The sequence below is a fragment of the Meriones unguiculatus genome, chromosome 2, assembly GCF_030254825.1.
Source record: "Meriones unguiculatus strain TT.TT164.6M chromosome 2, Bangor_MerUng_6.1, whole genome shotgun sequence".
Lineage (NCBI taxonomy): Eukaryota > Metazoa > Chordata > Mammalia > Rodentia > Muridae > Meriones > Meriones unguiculatus.
In genome coordinates this window covers 13,173,567-13,192,877 of record NC_083350.1, presented here as the reverse complement: position 1 = coordinate 13,192,877, position 19,311 = coordinate 13,173,567, and the positions used below count along the sequence as shown (strand labels likewise).

The 19,311-nt window shown below is 45.0% G+C and overlaps 1 long non-coding RNA gene across 1 annotated transcript; it reads right to left on the bottom strand.

Moving 5' to 3' along the window:
- Positions 1–295: 295 nt before the first annotated feature.
- LOC132652093 (uncharacterized) lies at positions 296–19,208 on the bottom strand. Its single transcript, XR_009589583.1, has 5 exons — positions 19,045–19,208; positions 6,664–6,789; positions 6,225–6,302; positions 5,689–5,858; positions 296–1,573 (listed from the first exon to the last, which is right to left on the bottom strand). It is a non-coding gene; the product is annotated as an uncharacterized LOC132652093 (long non-coding RNA).
- Between the last annotated feature and the right edge of the window lie 103 nt (positions 19,209–19,311).

The window sequence follows — 19,311 nt, the reverse complement described above, 5'->3', positions numbered from 1 at the left end:
ACCAGCCATGCATGTGGTGCACACACATACATGCAGGCGAACACTCTAGTGAACAAAGTACATTAGGAAAACTCTAAGACCCTTGTACTTTCTTTTCTACTCATAGACATGTGAACGAGTGACTGCAGAGCAAAATTTCCTGATAGTGTTACTGCAGGAAAAACTTTACTGTGTGTGTCGCAGGTCAAAACAACACTGTTTTGTGAAGGCATAATTCAATACGAAATAAACAGGCAAATTATCAATTGGAAGGATATATTCACTATGACTCACATTCACAAACACCAGCATCGTTCGCTCGTATGCATGCACATGTTCATGAACTGCTTCAAATGGACTGGAAGAACAGACCCTAAACTGATGAGGGTGGTGGCAGAGCCAAGTCCCTTCAGCTTTGATGCTCCCTGTGTCCCGTATGACTCAGGATGACAATTTACAGAAGACCAAGACAAAACAAGACTGTGCCAAAGGTCACAGACAGATTCTAAAGGGCTTTGGCTGCAGGATTGGAAACAGCTTTTCACCAGGCCTACCCCATTGTCTTTAAAACAAAACAGAAAGAAATGAGTTGCTGAGGTACCAACTCTGGTCTGTAATTCTCACCCACTCAGAAACCCTTAGGGCTCTGGCCTAACCTGTCCTATAGAGAACCTTCCTTCCTCCCTTGAGACTAGAGTTACAGCAATTCTCCCTTTCCTCCTTCCAAACCCTCGCTTATACCCCTCCTTACTCTCTTTCAAATTCATGGCCTCTTTTTCATTAATTGTTATTACAAGCATATATGTATATCTACATGTATACAACATATTCCTAAATATAACCTTCTCGGTCTGTGTCATACAACTTGTACGTGTGTTTTCTGGGCTGACCATTTATTTGGTTGCACATTTTCATCGTCCAACCCAAACCCTACTCTGGTCTGACAGCAACTCTCCAGCTCCTGATATTGCCACCACAGCCCCCTGGCCAACTGGGCTGTGTCCTGGGGCTGAGACAGTCCAGAACATTCTCTTCCAGGGGCAAGGGTGGGGGTGGGACCATGAAGGAGGGGTCCCGGATCCACTAAGCCAAGGAGAATGGTTAAGCCTTCTTACCCCACCCCCGCTAGACTGCTGATCAGAAGAGGGAGGCAAACAATGGCTGGTGAATGGGAATCAAATTGAGTTGGGGCAGCGGACAGATGGGGCCTGCCAGGCGGCCACAGCCCAACCTATTAAAAAAAAAAAAAAAAAAAAAAAGATAAGCCTCGGTCTCCTCCCTGAAGCTTTGCAAGAGGTGGGAGGTACTGGGTGGGGGTGGGGTGCTGATAGATCTTCGGATCCCAGCCCGCCCTTGGCAATCCTGCCCTGCAGGCTGTTTGTTGTCTCGCACTTGGGGCTTGAGTTTTTGTCTTCTTACAAGGGGTAACACTGTGCTGAAAGGCCGAGGGCCACCCCGGGCCACCTTGTACATCTCCAGGAACATGTAGGGGCCAGTTACATCCAAGAAAGCTTGCAAGGCAACTCATATATGCAGGGATTCCCAGTTAGAAGAACTCAGATGGCTCCTTTCGGTCCTGGCCACGACCGTGACCCTGTGAGATGCAGAAGGCTTGGTTAGTTGACTCAGTTCCAAGGTGAGAAAAATTAAGTGACTGCAGATGACACGGTCAGCTCGCTTGGTTCCAGGCTCCCAGCAAGGCACCCTCTACCAAACCTGCAAAGTGCACAGGTGCGTTTCATGCCTGGGATCTCCTAAACAACCGGCATCTGCTCATGCCTCTTCACACTGCAGCTCTGTGTGTGCTTGCAGACAATCCCTCCATTTGCGGAGCTTCTTACTCATTAGACTCACCTCTGCCTTGGACCCCTACTCACACCTACACACACAGATGCACACCGACTTGGGCACATACTGGCCTTTGCTCTGGAGCCATGCTTCATCCTTCAAGGGGCCAAACTAAATGAACTCTGAGATATTATCTTAATCCCCCTAGTGTATAACAAATTTGTTCTTCGAAAGTTGCCTGCCAGAAAAGAGAAGGCTACCCCATTAATGGGGAGGAGGGATCAAGAGAGCAGCCTGAGAAATCAGGTGTCAAGCTGACCTTTTGGAGCGAGCCAAGTGCTCATTCTTGCTATTGATTCCTTTCAAGGAAGATAGAGGTACTTTATCTCCCAGCTGTTGAGCCAGAGGCAGGGCCAGCAACATGGAGAAACAAAGACAAAAGTATCTATCTTATAGGAATAGGAATGCACAGAAGAAAACCACCACTGACCCACATCTTTTAAAAACTTTCTGCAGGACTTGCCATTTTACCATTCGAGATATATTCCATTAAGGTAATTATTGACCCCCATAATCTTGGGAAATGGTAACTGGTCTCTCCTGCATCCTACTTGGGGAATACATTAGCTCTCATACATATAGTACTTCCCAATTCCTGAGTGTATTTGAAATCAAGATTTTCAAACTTCATTCCTGAGATGATCAAATATGTACGACAAATATGTACCGAACCCCATGTTACTTATTTAGATGTTAATCTAGATACGAAGGCTGCAGCAGTGAATGAAGTAGATGCTCTCAGCCTCCTGGACATGGAGAAAAGAGATAGCAAATGAGTGCTGGGGATCTGAACTCAGTTATTCAGGTTTGGATAGAGAGTGCTGTTACTTACTGAGGTGTCTCTGAGGTCCCTGACTTGATTTTCAGTAGTAGAAAGATGGGTTGAAAGGGACAAAAGAGGAGATAGGAAGCTCAGTCTGAGAGACGCTGTAGTGAAAAGTAAAAGGTAACTGGACCGGCAAGAGTGGTGAGAGACTGACAGGAGACTGGAGCATCTCTGGGTTGGTACTTGGAGTCATGGCTGGTGGTCTGCAGGCACCTCTGAGAGAGCGTGAAAACTCCCACAGTTAAAATAAAGTCACTTCACTGGGCATGGTGGTGCATGTGTTTAATCTCAGCACTCAGGGAGGCAGAGGCAGGCGGGTCTCTGTGAGCTCTAGGACAGCCTGGTCTATAAAGTAAGTCCAGGACAGCCAAAGCTACACAGAGAAACCCTGTCTCAAAAAAGAAGTCACTAGTGTCAAGTTCAGAGTTTAAAAATTAGCAACAAAGCCCAGTGATTATGAAGGAGGGAACTCACACATGTATGAGAATTTTCTCAGAAGACTCTGCCAGAACCAAAGTCATGTAAGATACCACAGCCTTAGTACACTTCTGCAAGGGTCTTGGCTCCTGTCAGTTCAAATTTGTGTGGGGGGCCCTTTCTATTGAGGCTTAATCTCCTTGCTGTTAACCTTATGGCCAATGATTATTGTGTCAAACATCTGTGCATTTGCCTCTGTTATGTTTTTTAAATGTTCTTTTACCTCAACCTCCTTGAATAAGAACAGAGGAATTGTAGGGCTCTGCCAATCGAAATACATTTATTAATCTTTGTAGAATCTGTGTTATTTAGGTTGACAGAAGAGAGAGGAAGGAGGACCAGGGCCACCTCTAGGTCTGTAGTTAAATCCAGGTGTGGACTATCCCTTTGTTTACTGGGGGAGGGGTAGCTTACAAGAGAAAACCACCAACTTCCATTGGTCAACTTCCATGCTCAATCGGGAATGGTGGTTAATTCTCCATCTGACAGAAGAACAAGCAAGCTGGCACCAGCGTCTGTAGCAAGAACACTGTAGCTAGAGACAACAGTTTGGCAGCTGTAAAGAGCCGCAGGAGTTCAACGCATTGGCTCAGGTGAGACACTTAGAAGCTGGAAAAGGGAGAGGCCTGTAGAGATATCCAGAAGGAGCCTGCCCTCTACAACTAGTGCATGAGGTAGGGAGAGCAGCATGAAAAATCTGCTGGGTTCGATGCACGACCATCTAGAGAGTGAGAGGTAAAGAAGCCAAGAGAAGAACATTCCATAAGGAGGAAGTAGTTAACTTTATAAATGCCAGGAGGAATTCAGGGAAGGTAAGAACAGGGAAATGACTTGAGGCTTGGCTGTGAGACTAACTGATGAGTTTGGCAAGTAGTCTTAGTGGTGTGATGGGGACAGGAACTAGGGAGGCTTCAGAGACAGCTCAAAGTGAGAAAGGAGATTCAGAGGCTTCAACAAACTCCTTCCAGGGGTTTTCTGTGGCACAAAGAAAGGCAGAGGATCAGGCACAAGGAAATGGGAGGAAAAGGGAGTTTAGACTCTTTTACAAAGAAGAGAAGGGAGTTTAGATTCTTTTACAAAGAAGAGAAAGCCCTAGAGTCAGACAAGAGTTGCTGTCTTCTTTCACCCACTCATTTCAAAAGTAGGAAACTGAGGCTCAGAGATGTGAAGTTACTGCCGCAGGGCATGGACTATCTGCAGCCAGGATTAAACCAGAGGATTCTTGCTCCATTGTGCTGGTCTGTCTTGTCAACACAAACTAGAGTCATCTTGGGAAAGAAAACCTCACTCAAGGAATTGCTTTCATCAGACGGCTCTGTGTGGGCCTGTTTTTGATTGGTGATCGACATGAGAGGGCCCAGCCCACTGTGGGCTATGCCACCTCTGGGTAGATGGTCCTGGTTAAATAAGAAAGCAAGCCGAGCAAGCCATGGGGAGCAACCTAGTGAGCAGCATTCGTCTGTGGTCTCCGCATTAGTTCCTGCTTCCAGATTCTTGCGTTGAGTTTCTGCTTTGGCTTTTGTCAATGGTTCTCTAACCCATGAGCCAAATAAACCCCTTACTCCACCACATTGGTTTGGGCAGCGTTTTTATCACAGTAACAGAAATAAAAGTAGGAAATCTGTGAATGGGCTTGTGAGAGGTGAGCCAGCTCAGGAGGATCTTGGGGGAGCTATCAGGGCATTTGTCCTTCCTTCGGATTGGTACCACACTCCTGCTTTCCTGCCCTGTGACTTTCCTTCTTTCTTTTTCTTTTTTTTTTTCTTTCCTACTTGTTCCTTTCTAAAGGCCTTCAATATGTTCTATAGGGGAGAAAAAATTATCTTCTTGCTTATCACTAGGTTCAAGGATGAGGTCCCTACAGCTTATAGCCATGAGAAATTTAGCATTTTCCCACTACATCTCCTTCCCACTCTCCTTTGCCCCAGTGCTAGAGATGGAACTCAAGGCCTCATGTCGGGTAGGCAAGAGCTGTATGCCACTTATTTAATGTATGTTATTATATTAATATATGATATATTAATACTACCATTTAATATATATTGAAAAGCTGTGAGGCTAGAAGTAATATAATATAAACTATTTAATGTAGGTTTTTAAGTTATTTAATGTAGGTTTAAAGGATAGGAGAGTTGTCAAATAAAGATTCAACAATGAAACATGAAAATGTGTATTTCTATGCTTAGTTTTGATTGAGAATGTCCAAGCATGCAGAAAACACCATTGCAGAGATGCTGTGTGGTTTCACTGTAGTTGCTGGGGAACTGAGTAAAGCCTCAGTTCTGTCTTCTGGGTTCCATATCTCCAGTGATAGAGACATCGCTCTCCTTTGGGATGCTATCCCTCATGGGATGGTTTTATGAGCATGTTTTGGAGGAAGAGATTCCTCATGGCCTGCCTCAGGAAAGAAGGGCAGTAGGAGGTGAGAGGGGCCTTCCTGATCCCACTGCATTCTCAAATTCCAAGGTACCATACGTGGGGGTGCCATGTCCTGAGCTTAACCAGTCTCTGAGCAGGCAAGCCTCGTGTTTACCCTTTTGTGTAGTTTTCATACTCACGCTTCCCTTCTAGCCCCGCCCCCAGGAGGGCTGCAATCGATGACTCCAGATGAGAAGACACAGGTAAATGGGCTCATCCTCCTCTAGCACAAATGGGCTTTTGTGGTTTGGCCCTTGCATGGCCCCAGAGGTTTCTGTGTTGAACACTTGGTCCCCAGCTGACTGAGTTCCTGGAAGGTGGTAAAAAACTTCAGAGCCTGGTTGGTGGGATGGGGGAGGATGCTTGCTTGAAGGATACACTGGACACTGGCTTGCCCCAACTTCCTGGATGCTACTGGCATGAAGTTCTGCCTTGCCTAAGGCCCCAGATGATGGGGCCAAGCAGCCATGAACAGAACCACCAGTCAGAGTAGTCCTCCTCCTTTTGAGTTGGTCTGCCTCAGGCTGAGAACTGGCTGACACAGTTGGCTTCCATACACTGACATAGGGTTCAGTGACAGCCTGGAATCACGAGTAAGCCCACAGCAAGAGACCGAGTGAAGACTGGAGGGATTCAGGTTCCCACCCTGACTTTGGTGATACTTAGCCATACATACCAAACTTCTTTCCTCTTCTGAGCCACACTGTCCCCCGTAGACAGCTAGAGGGTCTCCCTGTAGACTTCAGCATGGTGGCTTTAGAAACAGTTTGATACCTTTTCATTAAGGGCCTGAGGACAGTCCCACCAGGACCTGAATCCAAGCTAACACATGCCCACATCTGTAGATAGGTATGGCCAGTCCCTTACCCGTGGGGACTCCTTTATTACACTTCTGGGCAAGTCGTGTTGGGGGCTCATGTTCTGATGCTATTCCGCACCAACCTGGTTTGTCTTTCTGGTCTAAGAAAAGCTTTCACCTTGGGCAGGGGCTCACCTCCTACTTCTTGTAATGTAGGGGTTTGAGATACGCTTAATAATGGCGGAGCTGGGGGCGGGGGGGGGTGTTGCAGACCAAGAAGGGCAGATATAGTCATTTAATTTCTCAGAAGTCTTACCTGAATCCAGAGGCACGCTGCCTGTTCTGTGAGGATCCACAACAGTTGTTATTTTAGTTGTTTTTGCTTCAGCCTTATAAAATATATATATACAGGAGGGGACAAAGGTCTTTTCCATTTCTCTTCCTAAAGCAAACCAAGTAATATAATCAATTGGGCCTGTGTGGCGCTGAGCCTGAGCATTGCAGCAGGTATTTGCAGCTGATATGACGGGGGAATAAAGTACTTGTGAAAACCAACTGATTAGTTCTCCAGCAGGGAATGAATCCGCGTCCATGTTCATCGATCTCTCCTCATCTTTGTCAACACCTGTGTGCCCCACTTCTTCACCCTGCTGGGAAACTCTGGGCCCCAGAAATGGCAACAGAGGACTCCCTGGGAGATGCTGGTGTGTGGGCTGGGGTGGGGGCGCTGCTTTTGACTCAAAACATGGGTGCATGGGGTAATCCCCCTTTGAGGAAGCTTTTGAGGACTAGGAGGAGGTCTTTGCTTCCCCACATGACTCTCTACAGAGCTCCTGTCCACTATGCTGCCTGAGGCCACAGTGCTCTGGGCCTCAGTGCTTCGCAAAAGCTTACAAAATTATTCTTATAAACTGGAAAGAGGGAAGAAACAGAGAGTGGCAGGGAGAGAAAGAGAGAGAGAAAGAGAGAGAGAGAGCTTCAAAAACAAAACTTAAACTTCAATCAAATGTTCTCAAAGCCCATCGTTTTACCAACTGTTCAACCATGACTCAAAGCAGAAGCGAAATATAAATGAGTTTTCATGTACTCATGTACAAACACAGTCATGTGTAACTTTCACTGTGAAGTGGGCTGAAGTCATTCAAAGTGGGGAGGCTCAGAGGACACAGTGACTCAAACTCAAGCCTCCTGCAGTGATGCCAGGACCCTCAGGACACCAGAAACACATCAAGGAGCAGCTCACCCTGAGAAGGAGGTATGCAGATTGATGCACTGAGAACAAATGAAATCTAACTTTGTTAACTTGTTAATCTTTTAGCACCAGACACATTCATCCTTCCACGTATGCTGATACCTCAAGAATGGTCCTCTAGTCCTTGACCTAAAGTCCCTATAATCTATGAGGGAAACACATATCCAAGTATCTGTACTATGGGCATGAGCTTCCCAGAGCTAGGCTAGGCAACCAGATGTGGCTGGAACAAGTCACACTTCATGACACCCCGTGGCTTTCAGGAGTCGACTGACCAGGAAACCCTCTGTGGTGTTGACACAGACTGGCTGATGTTTACATATATTTTACCCCAAACTGTCCCAGCGTCTTTCTCTAACCTTTCATTTTCATTTTTAATTGAGATGCTAGTAGTTCAAGCATCATAAAGCTCACTCATTTTAAGAGTTTAATAAACTGGTGTTTGGTATTGCCTCGGAGTCATACAGACATGGCCTCTGTCTAACTCCAGAGCATTTTCACTGATCTTGAGACTCATTTCTCATCCCACACTCTCCTCAGCCCCACACAACCACTTATGTACTATCTACCTATAGAAGTAGTTGTCCAGATATTTTTTAGTTCATTAATCTATTATTATTATTATTAATTACAATTTATTCACTTTGTATCCCAGCTGTAGCCCACTCCCTCATCTCCTCCCAGTCCCACCCTCGCTCCCTCTTCCCCCCTAAGTCCCTCCACTGGTCCACTGATAGGGGAGGTCCTCGTCCCCTACTATCTGACCCTAGCCTATCAGGTCTCATCAGGACTGTCTGGTTCCTCTTTCTCTGTGGCCTAGTAAAGCCACCTCGCCAGGGAGAGGTGATCAAAGAGCAGGCAACCAAGTTCATGTCAGAGACAGTCCCTGCTTCCCTTTCTAGGGCACCCCCATGGAGACTGAGCTGCCTATGGGCTACATCTGAGCAGGGGGGCTGGGACCTCTCCATGCATGGTCCTTGGTTGGTGCATCAGTCTCTGCAGGTCCCCCTGGGCCCAGACATTTTGGTACGGTTGCTGTCCTTGTGGAGCTCCTTTCCCCTCCAGGTCTTTCTATCTCCCCCTTCTTCCCTAAGATTCTCTGTATTTTGTCCAAAGTTTGGTTTTGAGTCTCAGCATCTGCTTTGATACCATGCTGGGTAGAGTCTTTCAGAAGTCCTCTGTGGTAGGCTCCTGTCCCATTCCTTATCTTCTCCTATTTCTGATGTCCATCCTGTTAGTCCTTCTGGATAAGGATTAAGCCTCTTCCTTAGGGTCTTCCTTGTTGTTTATCTTCTTTAGGACTACAGATTTTAGTATGTTTATCCTATATTATATGGCCAATATCCACTTATAAGTGAGTGTATACCATGCCTGTCTTTCTGCTTCTGGGTTACCTCACTCAGGATGATCTTTTCTAGTTCCATCCATTTGCCTGCAAATTTCGTGATTTCCTTGTTTTTGTCCTAGGTATTTCAAATAAATGCAGTCATACAATTTGTGGTGTGTGTGTGTGTTTGTGTGTGTGTGTGTGTGTGTGTGTGTGTATGTGTGATGCAATCTGAGGGGTGTCTCTGTCTGTGTAGTGCAATCTGAAGTGTGTGTGTGTGTGTGTGTTGTGTCCCCATCTATGTGCATATAGAGGCCAGAGATCAACCTTAGCTTGCTTATTTTTAAACTGAATAGTTTACACTCTTACTATTGAGCTATTAGAACTTTTATGCTGTGGAGCCAAATTTGTTCTCAGACACAATCTGGAGATGTTTCGTCTCACGCAGTACATTGTCTTTTCGTTTTCTGGATGGATGCTTCCCTTTGATGCACAAAAGCTTTTAATTTCAGTGAAGTCTGACTTTCTTTTTTTTCCTATTGTTAAAGGTTCAGAGTTACATTTAAGATACGATTACATAACCCGAGCATTTGGAGAGTTATGCCTATACCCTCTCTGAGCCTGTGATCTACTCTGAGTTAAGTTCTGCACATGATTTGCAGAAAGGGATCCAACTTGCTCTTTTGCACGTGGTATTCCTTGTTGTCCCCGCATCATTTGTTGAAAACACATGGGCTTTCTCACTGAATTGTTTTTTTGCCCTTATTGAAAACCAATTGGCCGTGAACGAAGGACTTTATTTCTGGATCATCGGTTCCATTTCATGGCTGTATGTACATCCTTATGCTAACACTGCAGCCTTCGTTCCCACAGCTTGGGCAGTGTGATTTTTTTATTGTCGTTGTTAAATATTTCCGTAAATATTTTATTTTTTTCTGATACTATTGTAAATGTAACCCCCTTTCTAATATAATTTTGGAGTATTCGTTGCTCATGCTTAGAAACACAATGACATTTGTCTATTGACTTTTGTCTTCTGCAACTCTGCTTAACTTATTTCTTAGTTTTCATAGTTTTTTGCTTTTAGAGTCTTCAAGATTTTATATATATGGAAGATCACGCCCTACATAGTTTTAATTCTTTTTTTCTAATTTGATGGGTTTTATTTTCTTTTTCCTTACTCAATTATCTTATAGCATTGAATAGAATTGAAAAGACTGGGCATTTTAATCTATTCCTGATCTTAATGAACGTCTTCAGCCTCTCACCGGGAAGCATGATGCTCAGGGTAAGTTTCTAGCAGATGTCCTTTCTCAGGTTAAGACATTTGTGTCCATTTTTAGTTGTTGGATGTTGTCATGAAAGGATGTTGGATTTTTCTCAAGCACATTTTCCGAACCTATTGAGATGATTACATATGTCATGTTCCTTAGTCTATTAATATGGTATTTTACATCAATAGGCTTTCTTGTTTTGAGCCAACCTTGCATTCTTGCAACAAATTCTACTTCGACAACTTTTTTTTTCTAAACTAAACATATATTTAAAAAGAACTGTTTGTTACCTTATTTAGGAGCTGAAGTCATGGCAGGTTAAAGAGTAGCACTTCTTTAAAATGTATGAGCCAGTTAGGGGCAGTCTCCTGGCTCTGGGAGTTTCAAAGTCTATAAATAATTTCCACATTGTTCCTTACCGGTGGATCTTTGAATAAGAGTACAGACAAATGTCTATTCATATTCTCTTGACCCTCTCTAGAGCCAATAATGAACATAGAGATACATTTTTCTTTTTCAAAGTTATACCAGAGAATTTGAGGGATGAGGAAAAGAGAAAAATTATCTGTACTCTTAATGCTTTGTCAAGACTATGGATAAATCTTGGGAGGTCAAGGACTATGTTAGTTGAGATACGCAGAAACAAATCATCATTTGTGGGGAATACAACTCTATAAATTTTGATAAAGGCCTGAGTCATGTAGCAAGATATCACAACCATGCACACCATCAAAAGCTTCCCTTGTGCCCCTTGATAGCCAGTCTCTTCCTCCATTCAGAGTGCCTGGAAACAACTGATCTGTCCTCTGACCCATAATTTTGCTTTTTCCAGGATGTCATCTGAGGATAATAATGTGATTTATAATAAAGTTTCATTTCTTTCACTTAGTGACACTGTGTCTGGAATTAATATGTGTTGTGTGCAGCTGAATATTTAGCTCACTGTGTGGCTGTGTTGATATTTGTTGCTCACTTGCCAGTTGACAAACACTTGAGTAGTTGTTGTTGGTCTTTTGTGTGTGTGGGGCACTTGTGAATATTAAAGCTGCCATAGTGTTCTAATCCATGCTTTGGTGAGGATATGATTTTATTTCTCTTGGGTTAATATTTAGAAGAAGGATTGCTGGCTCATATGGTAGCATGTTTGGCCTGGTAAGAATTGCCCAACTGTTAATATGTGGGATGTCCAAATGTTCACTAACTTCCTAAAACTTGGTGTGGTCAGTTGGCCTCATTTTGCTTTGGCCTTGGTTACTGTTGATGGTGTGTGTGTGTGTGTGTGTGTGTGTGTGTGTTTTAACTTTTTATTGATGTCTTGTGAGTTTCACATCATGCATTCCAGTCCTGCTCATCTCCCCATCCCCTCCTATCTGCTCTTCATTCTTGCAGCTTCTCCCCAAAATAAAACACACAAATAAACAAACAAACAGCAGCAGCAGCAGCAACAACAACAAAACCCAAAGCATAGAAAAACATCCCATCATGGAAGCTGTATGTCACAGTATATCCCTCTGTCCACACATCTTCACTTGCAAATGTTCTTTGCAATGAGTTGTCAGTCTGGCCCGAGATCTCTGGCTTCTGTGACACCATCAATACTGTATCCCCACTAAGACTCCTCCTGGTTATCCTGTTGTTGCCCTGTGTCTTGGAGATTTCTCAGCCCTGGATCAGCAGGACGGCCCCTTCACACATCCCAACCATATTTTGGGGACCAACTCAGAGCCTGGATGGTAGCTGATCTGGTCAGCCCGCCAGCTCTCCCTCATCTCCACTGCCAGGGTGAGCTCGCCAGCACTACTTCTGCTAGGCCGCGCAATGCCACCATCTGGAGGAGGCAGGGTCAACTTTCCTGCCCTCATGCCCTCAGAGCCAGCTCCCTGTGTTGCACAGTCAAGGTGCTGCATCCTGTGAGGGGCTGGGGCAGCTCTCCCACTCTCATACTCTGGGGGCTGGCCCACTCATGCCTTTGCCATCAGGGCCAGCTTCACTGTGTTACTCAGAGGAGCTACAGCCAGTGAGGGGGCAGGCTGGCTCCCCCACTCCATGACCTCAGGGCCAGTTCTCCCTACTGCTGAAGGTGGTGAGAAAATGGGGAAGGACATTACCCCTGTACCCAAAAGACCTCACATCAGAAGAGTGACAGGGCTAGCCACTCTTTTGAACCTGCACTCTCCCCTCGGGGCTGGCTTTCCCTCACCCTTCTATCAACACTAACCCTACTTTGTTGCCCAGGCAAAGTGTAGGGCCCGTTCTCCCGAATGCTGAAGCTGGTGAGGAGCGAGGAGGACACCTCGCTGGTCCCACCCCACAGGACACCTCATGGCTGACGAATGGTAGGGCCAACTCTCCCATGCTCTTAACCTCGGGGCTGGCTCACCTACGTTCCCACCATCAGGGTCAGCTTTCCTGTGCTATCCAGGTGAGGTGCAGGGCCTACTTTCCTGAGTGCTGCAGCTGATGAGGGGCAGGGCTAGCTCTCCGGAGCTCATGACTGGAGGTGGTGTTGTGGGGGGGGGGGATCACCTCTATGCCCATGACAACCAATGGCAGACAAGTGGCAAGGTTAATTCTCCCATATTCAGGACCTCAGGGCCAGATCACCCATACCCTGTGACAAGAGCAAGCTCTACTCTGCTACCTAGGGGAGACACAGGGCCTGTTCTCCTGAGTGCTGTCAGTAGTAAGAGGTGGCGCTGGCTCTCCAGTGTGCCACATCCAGTGAGGGGTGGGGCCAGCTATGCACAGCCACTGGACATCCATGTGGTCCTTGACCAGGAGTCTCCATGTTCTCTAGTGGAAATATGAACCAAGGACATCGCGCCACCCCTGCCCTGCAAAGCCATGAACCCAGACATGGCCTTCAGCGGCAGCTCTGGCTGGGACTTCTCTATAGCCCCAGGTGATGGGGCTGACCACTGACATCAGGCTACTCCTCTCTACTCTGGACTCTCCAGTCCTATCTCTTTTTGTAATGCTCAAGCTGTTCCACTTCTCCTTCTCTCTCATCTGATCACCACACACTGTGGTGGTTTCTGCTGCAGGCTGGGCACATGGCTGGTAGGCCCCTGGTTGACTTTCTCCATTTGTGCTGCACTGTGTAGCAACAAGTAGATGTCTATGGCCCACCTGCCCCATGCACTGGAGGGCAGGTCTGTGGGTGGCATGGTGGTCCGCAGGTCTCTGTCCTCCTGCGCGGTGTAGCCTGGATTTGATTTAATTTTCACGAGTCCCAGGCACAAGACTGCTTTGGCCACCAAGCCAGGCCTCCAGCTAGGATGAACAAAGGGCTGCCAACTGCTCTGCCCCTGACTGATAGAAGAATACTGCCACCACCAAGGGGTCTCTTTGCCCATTGCCAGGAGGGTTGGCCTGGGCTTTTAACCCCTTTTGGGAGTATAGTTGTCTCAGTGGTTGCCATTTTGATGCGTTTCTGTCTTTTTGCACATGTGTTTGTTTTGTGTGTAAGGGAAATCCTAGTGGACTTTCAATTTTATGAACTAGCTTTTCCTATAATAGTAAAAGGAGCCTTTCCCACACGGTGACCTTTGCAAGATCGGCAAATACTCAAGGAGTGGACGACATACCAGCACCTCCTGTGGGGCTGGGTTGGTTTCGATTTTTGTCATCATAAGCCATACTGCAATAACCAACTTCCCAGATTAGCTCTCTCATCTTCTGGGATAGCTTTTAAGGCCAGAGTCCCAGAAGTGGGGTTCCCAGGTCAAAAGTATAAACATTTTTATATCTTTGGATTGCTTTCTGAAATGTTGTATCTACTTACAAGACCAACAGGGATATGCAACAGAAACAGTTTGAGATACCAAAATGAAAAAAACATTTAAAGATTTATATATTTTTTAATTTATGTGTCTACATGTATGTATGTGCACAGATGGAGGCTGGAAGGGGGCATCAGATCTGGAGCTACAGTATTTCTGGGGTATTTGGCCTCTTAAATGGGTGCTGGGACCTAACGTCCTCATGCTATAGCAAGAACTCATAACCATTGTGCTATCTCTCCAGATCACCCGCCGCCAAACAAAAATAGTTTAGAATAGTTATTTATCGGGACATAGTGAGACATCATGTAATTTCAGCACTGGGGAAGCAAAGGCAAGGATACCGATGCAAGTTCAAGGCCAGCTTGATCTAAAATAGTGAGTTTCAAGCCCACTAGGCTACTGTCACACACATACACACACGCACACACACACAATTTAATGCACAAAAGGATGACTTTTTAAAAAATTAATTTTAAAGTCTTCTTAATTCACTCCACGAATGAAATACTATGCATCCTAAGAACATAACCTGATGTTAGAGCATTTGGCAGGTTGTTAACCTAAATCAAGTAGAAAAAAAAAAAAAGATGATAAAATAGAATGCACTGAAAGATTTAAGTTAACTGTTGGTGCTTGAGAAAATAAATGAGGTTAAAGTTACATTTTTTTGGTTTTCTAATGAAGTTGAACATTCCTCTTTTGTTTACTGATGCATTTTCTATTCCATGAAATACATATACATACTTGGAGTAAAATATATATGTAAATATACAAACATTTGTAGTTTGTGGAAACTTCATGTCTTCTTGTTAATTAACATTATAATTGTAAATAATGAAGAGATTAACCCTTTGTCATAGGGTCTATAGTACTTTTCTTTTAAAATGTAAGTGTTTTTTTGTGTTATATAGCCAAATCTGCCTCCTCTTCCTCTGACAGTTTCTATGTTGTTTCCAAGCATAGCAAAATTATTTACAGTCCTCTCCCTGAGACTTGATAAATGGTTGATTTAGTTTTCTTCTGGATTTTCACGAGGTTTCAAAATAATTATCATGTTAACATATAGAATTTATATTGCTTTGTAATGGGATATATGATCCTAAGAAGACATTTCCAACTTGATACCATAATTTAAATGAAATATTCTATGAAGGCAGCAGATTGAATCTAAATTAATCTCAGTGTGATATTAATGTCATGTTCCATTTTGCCATTCTCAGATCTCCTGTGCATTTAATATGGCTGATCTACAAACAGTGGATAAATCCCCAAACGCTGACACATTGGAGGGATGTTGGTGAGACTGACTGGTCCCCACTGGGAACTGGATGGTCTCCCCACATTTTTAGCCCCCGTGCACTCCCAGAGATAGAGACACGCCACTCTGCCCTCATCGCACACAGCCAGGCTCACTCTGAAGCCCTGGTATCTAGGTTTCTCAGCCTCTAGAATTAACCCCTGGGCTGTCAGGAGCAACTGCCTCTGGCTGACTATGACCTGGCTCCGTTGTTCCCGGTGTTCATTGTGTTTGTCTGTTGGTTGTGGAAGCAAGCAATGACTCCCCTGTCTCAATCCAGGGCAGGCAAGCCTTTCCCACGCTGCAGTTCGCAGTTGACTATGCCCTTTCTTGACTCTCTGGACAAGATGTGAGACAAATTCCCTCACACAGAAAAAGCCTTTTCCTTAGACTAAGGCCTGCTGAACAAGCAGGGGCCTGGCCATTGCCCCCATTTTAACAGATAGAAGAAATGATTTCATTTTCCAGAGTTATCCTGGGAGTGAGCATACAGTTGAAAATCCACTGGGAAACCGCAGAGAGCGCAGGAGTGACAGAGAGTGGTTCATTGAACCGAGGCCCCTCTCACCCCATCCCAATCAACAGTAAGAGGCATGGGGCCCTCAGATCCTCGGCTGAGGCCCCAGCTCCTCCTAGAGGGTACGGAAACGGGCCATGAGGGCTGAGGTAAGAAGGAGCCAGGACTCTCCAACTAAATGAGGCAGGCTCTCCTCAGGGGCTGTCAGAGCACTCAGTGTTTAGTTAAAAACGCTCCAAAAGAAAGAGAGAGCGTTAAGGCAGAGAGTTTGAAGTGGATCCCGAGTAATTAAGTGTATAAATTAATTCTTCCCCCAAGAAATGTGCCTCTCCTATTATTAGATTCCACTCTCGAAGGAGCTACATCCAAGGAGTGGGTTTCCAGTTGAGAGAGAGAGACAGAGAGAGAAAGATTCTAGGCTTTGCTGCCTGAAGCCTACAATTAAAATAAGTGACATGAATGTGTCTTTAAAAGAGAGATCTCTGGAAAACTAACAGATTGTCTGTCAAAGGGGAGGGAAGAAATGAAATATGGCCACCTCAGCCCACCGAACAGATGAATAGGAAAGTGCTTGTCCAGCCAAGTACCCAAAGGGATAAAGTCCAATGATAGCCTTCTCAACTGCTTAGCGCATAATGCATGTGCTGTTTTGATGCTAGTAATGTGTTTTTTTTCACTTCTTCCTATCTAGAAGGAATGAATCAAATATGAGGAGAGCTGGAACATGATTTTCAACCCATTGCTTTTGATTAAGTGCCCGAGCAGGCAGGTCCTGAGACTTGCAGTAATACTAATGGGGCATAAAGTGCTATAAAAAGGATGGGGACCTACTTTTGTCCAAATGCCATTATCCCGGAATCAGAGACCCTGGGTGTAATATGTCCGCAGTTAACCTTTTTTTCTGACAGGAAATTTTCTCCATCTACTCACACCATCAATTATGCTGCATTTGGCCCGAGTAGTGAGTGATCACTTTATTTCCAGTGAAAAAGTCATGTGTGCCAGGGTCCCAAGTGCGGAATGCCTATAGCTGGGGGGTGAGGGACGGCATTGGCCAGGAGCCAGCAAGAAAAGAGGGCCCATTCTGTTGGCCATCAGGGTTTGAACAAAACTGTTGATTGCTCTCTCACTCATCTCCCCTGTTTGGGGAGGTGAGATTAAGTAACTGAGAACAAAATCTTATCCTTTTGATCCTAAAAGTCGTTGTAAGATTGAGGTGGGCCACTCAGGGAGGAGCCTGCAGCTAAGGATTAACCCAAGATGCAGGATTAGTGCGGAAGATCTGAGCTGCTGGAATCTGAGGGGCAAGGAGACGAGCTAAGAGAACAGTTGGTTGAGTTTTAGCTGAGCCACCTATTTGGTAGGGAAGCTATTTGGGATCCATCTCCAAGGAATCAGAAATCAGGCTCTGGTTCTTGTTCCTACTCTACCCCCAAGGACACTGATTTCCCAGAGATCTCCTGGCTGACACTGCACCATTCCAAATTTCACAATACATTTTTTTTTCTTTTCTGCAATCAGCAAGTTGCAGATTGTCCAACTGCTCTGTCATTTCTTGTAAATGGCTGCAGAAAGAAAAAAAAAAAAGGAAAAGAAAAAGAAAAAATTCCACGACGCTATAACATAGTCCTGAATGTAAATCAAACATTCCCTGTCATGTTGATAGCTTGTGTTAGTCTAATGTATTTTATATTACTCAAAAGCTTTGAAACCCTGCAGCTTTCTTCATATAGGCCATTATGCGGTTATCATTAAATTGTCTTGCAAAGAACATTATCGGTAATTATAGCAGACACTAAAATCAAATGATCAGAGTGGGACCTTTAACACCAAGAGGAACCATTAGAAGTTAATCAAATAAAAGGATGAGAATAATTATGTTAGGATTAAGCAGTAATATGCCAGAAGTTATATACTTTGCTGATTATATATCTTTACTCCCAGCTTCCTGAATTTCCTTTTCGTTGATGTGTTTTTATATAATACTTTGGCACAGAATGTAAACGACAATATTTTTGTCATGGCACAATCGGGCTTGAAGGTTCATAGGCTGTTCATATCTAAATGCCATCAGAGGCACTGGGGTAATGACGAAGATAAAAATAATAGTAATAAAAAAAGTGCAAAGCTGGAAAAAAAAAAACCCATTGGTCAATGAAGCATAGCAAAATGATAGAAATGGCTGCAACAGGCAGAGGTGCAAAGAAAGTGGTAATTGGCTGGTGGCTCTTTCTCGGAGCCTAAGTGTTTCTCGTGGGGGGGTGTGGCCAGCTGGCGGTTCCACACACTCTCCTCTGCCACTGCCCGTGTTCACGGGAAGAATCACCAAGTAGGGACAATCACGGTGCCAGGAAGAGGGGACCTCCATAACCTTTCTCTCCCAACTTCTCCAAAGCATACACCTCCGGCACCTCTCGGATAGTCAACTCTATTTTGGAATAAGCTGGCAGGAACATGTGGCCTCAATGATGGAGAATTGAGCTCCAGTGAGAGAAAGGTGCGTCCCCCAAAATGCGGCCCATCTTAACTTCCACGTGAAACCCAAGCCACAGGGCAAACAGTACCACTGTAAGCAACAAGGAAGACAGAGCTTGTTTATAACATAACCATTAAGAAAAAAAATAGCCCCTCCACTCTTCTCTTATACATAATAACTGGTTCATTGTACCAAGTTTGCCTGTTTCCTAGGTCAGTGATGCAAGCTGGAATACATATACTGATCACAAAACATTCTGCTTAAAATGTTGTTGTTTCAACACTGAGATACAAATAGCACAGTCATTTAAACATCAGTCCTTGACCTAACAGTTGTACAGCTTTTATGGTTTGACAGTTTTTGAGACCTCGTAAGATTTAAAAAAATGAAGGTACTGCTCCGTTTCACAGAATTCAAAACTGAGGACATCCAGACATGATTATAAAGTTGGGGGTAGAGATCAGAATGAGTCTCTTTTGAACACAAAGTTGGGCTTCCCTGCTACTCTCATAGTGTGTGTGTGTGGGGGGGAACATACGTTCCTGTTGACCTTTCCCTGAACTAATATTGCATGCCACCCACACACGCGAAGTCAAGGGTGCGTGCGGAGAGCTTGCTAAGTTGAAAGCAGGCTTTTCGTGCACATTGCGGCTGCTCTTCTTCTGGAGGAAATGGCCTTGTGTTGCTGTGGATGTTTGCAGATTGCAAAAGCCCATCCCAGAGTGGGACTCAGGAAGGGGTGCCCTGGGAAAAAGCGGCGAGGGCTCACCTGAGGTGGCACAGCCGAGGGTGAGCTTGGATGATGTGCGGATGCAAAAGCGCTGGGTGCTGCTGGAGGGATTGTCTTCACTTGAAGATGTGTACTTTGGCCTAGGGAGATGGCTCAGCAAGTAAAGGCACTTACTGCCAGGCTCGATGACCTGAGTTCAGTCCCCAGGACTATGGGTGGAAACCGAGGACCAACCGGTTCTGGCCAGTTGTTCTCTGACCTCCACATGTGCATCGTAACATTAACACGCCACCCTCCCCTAACAAA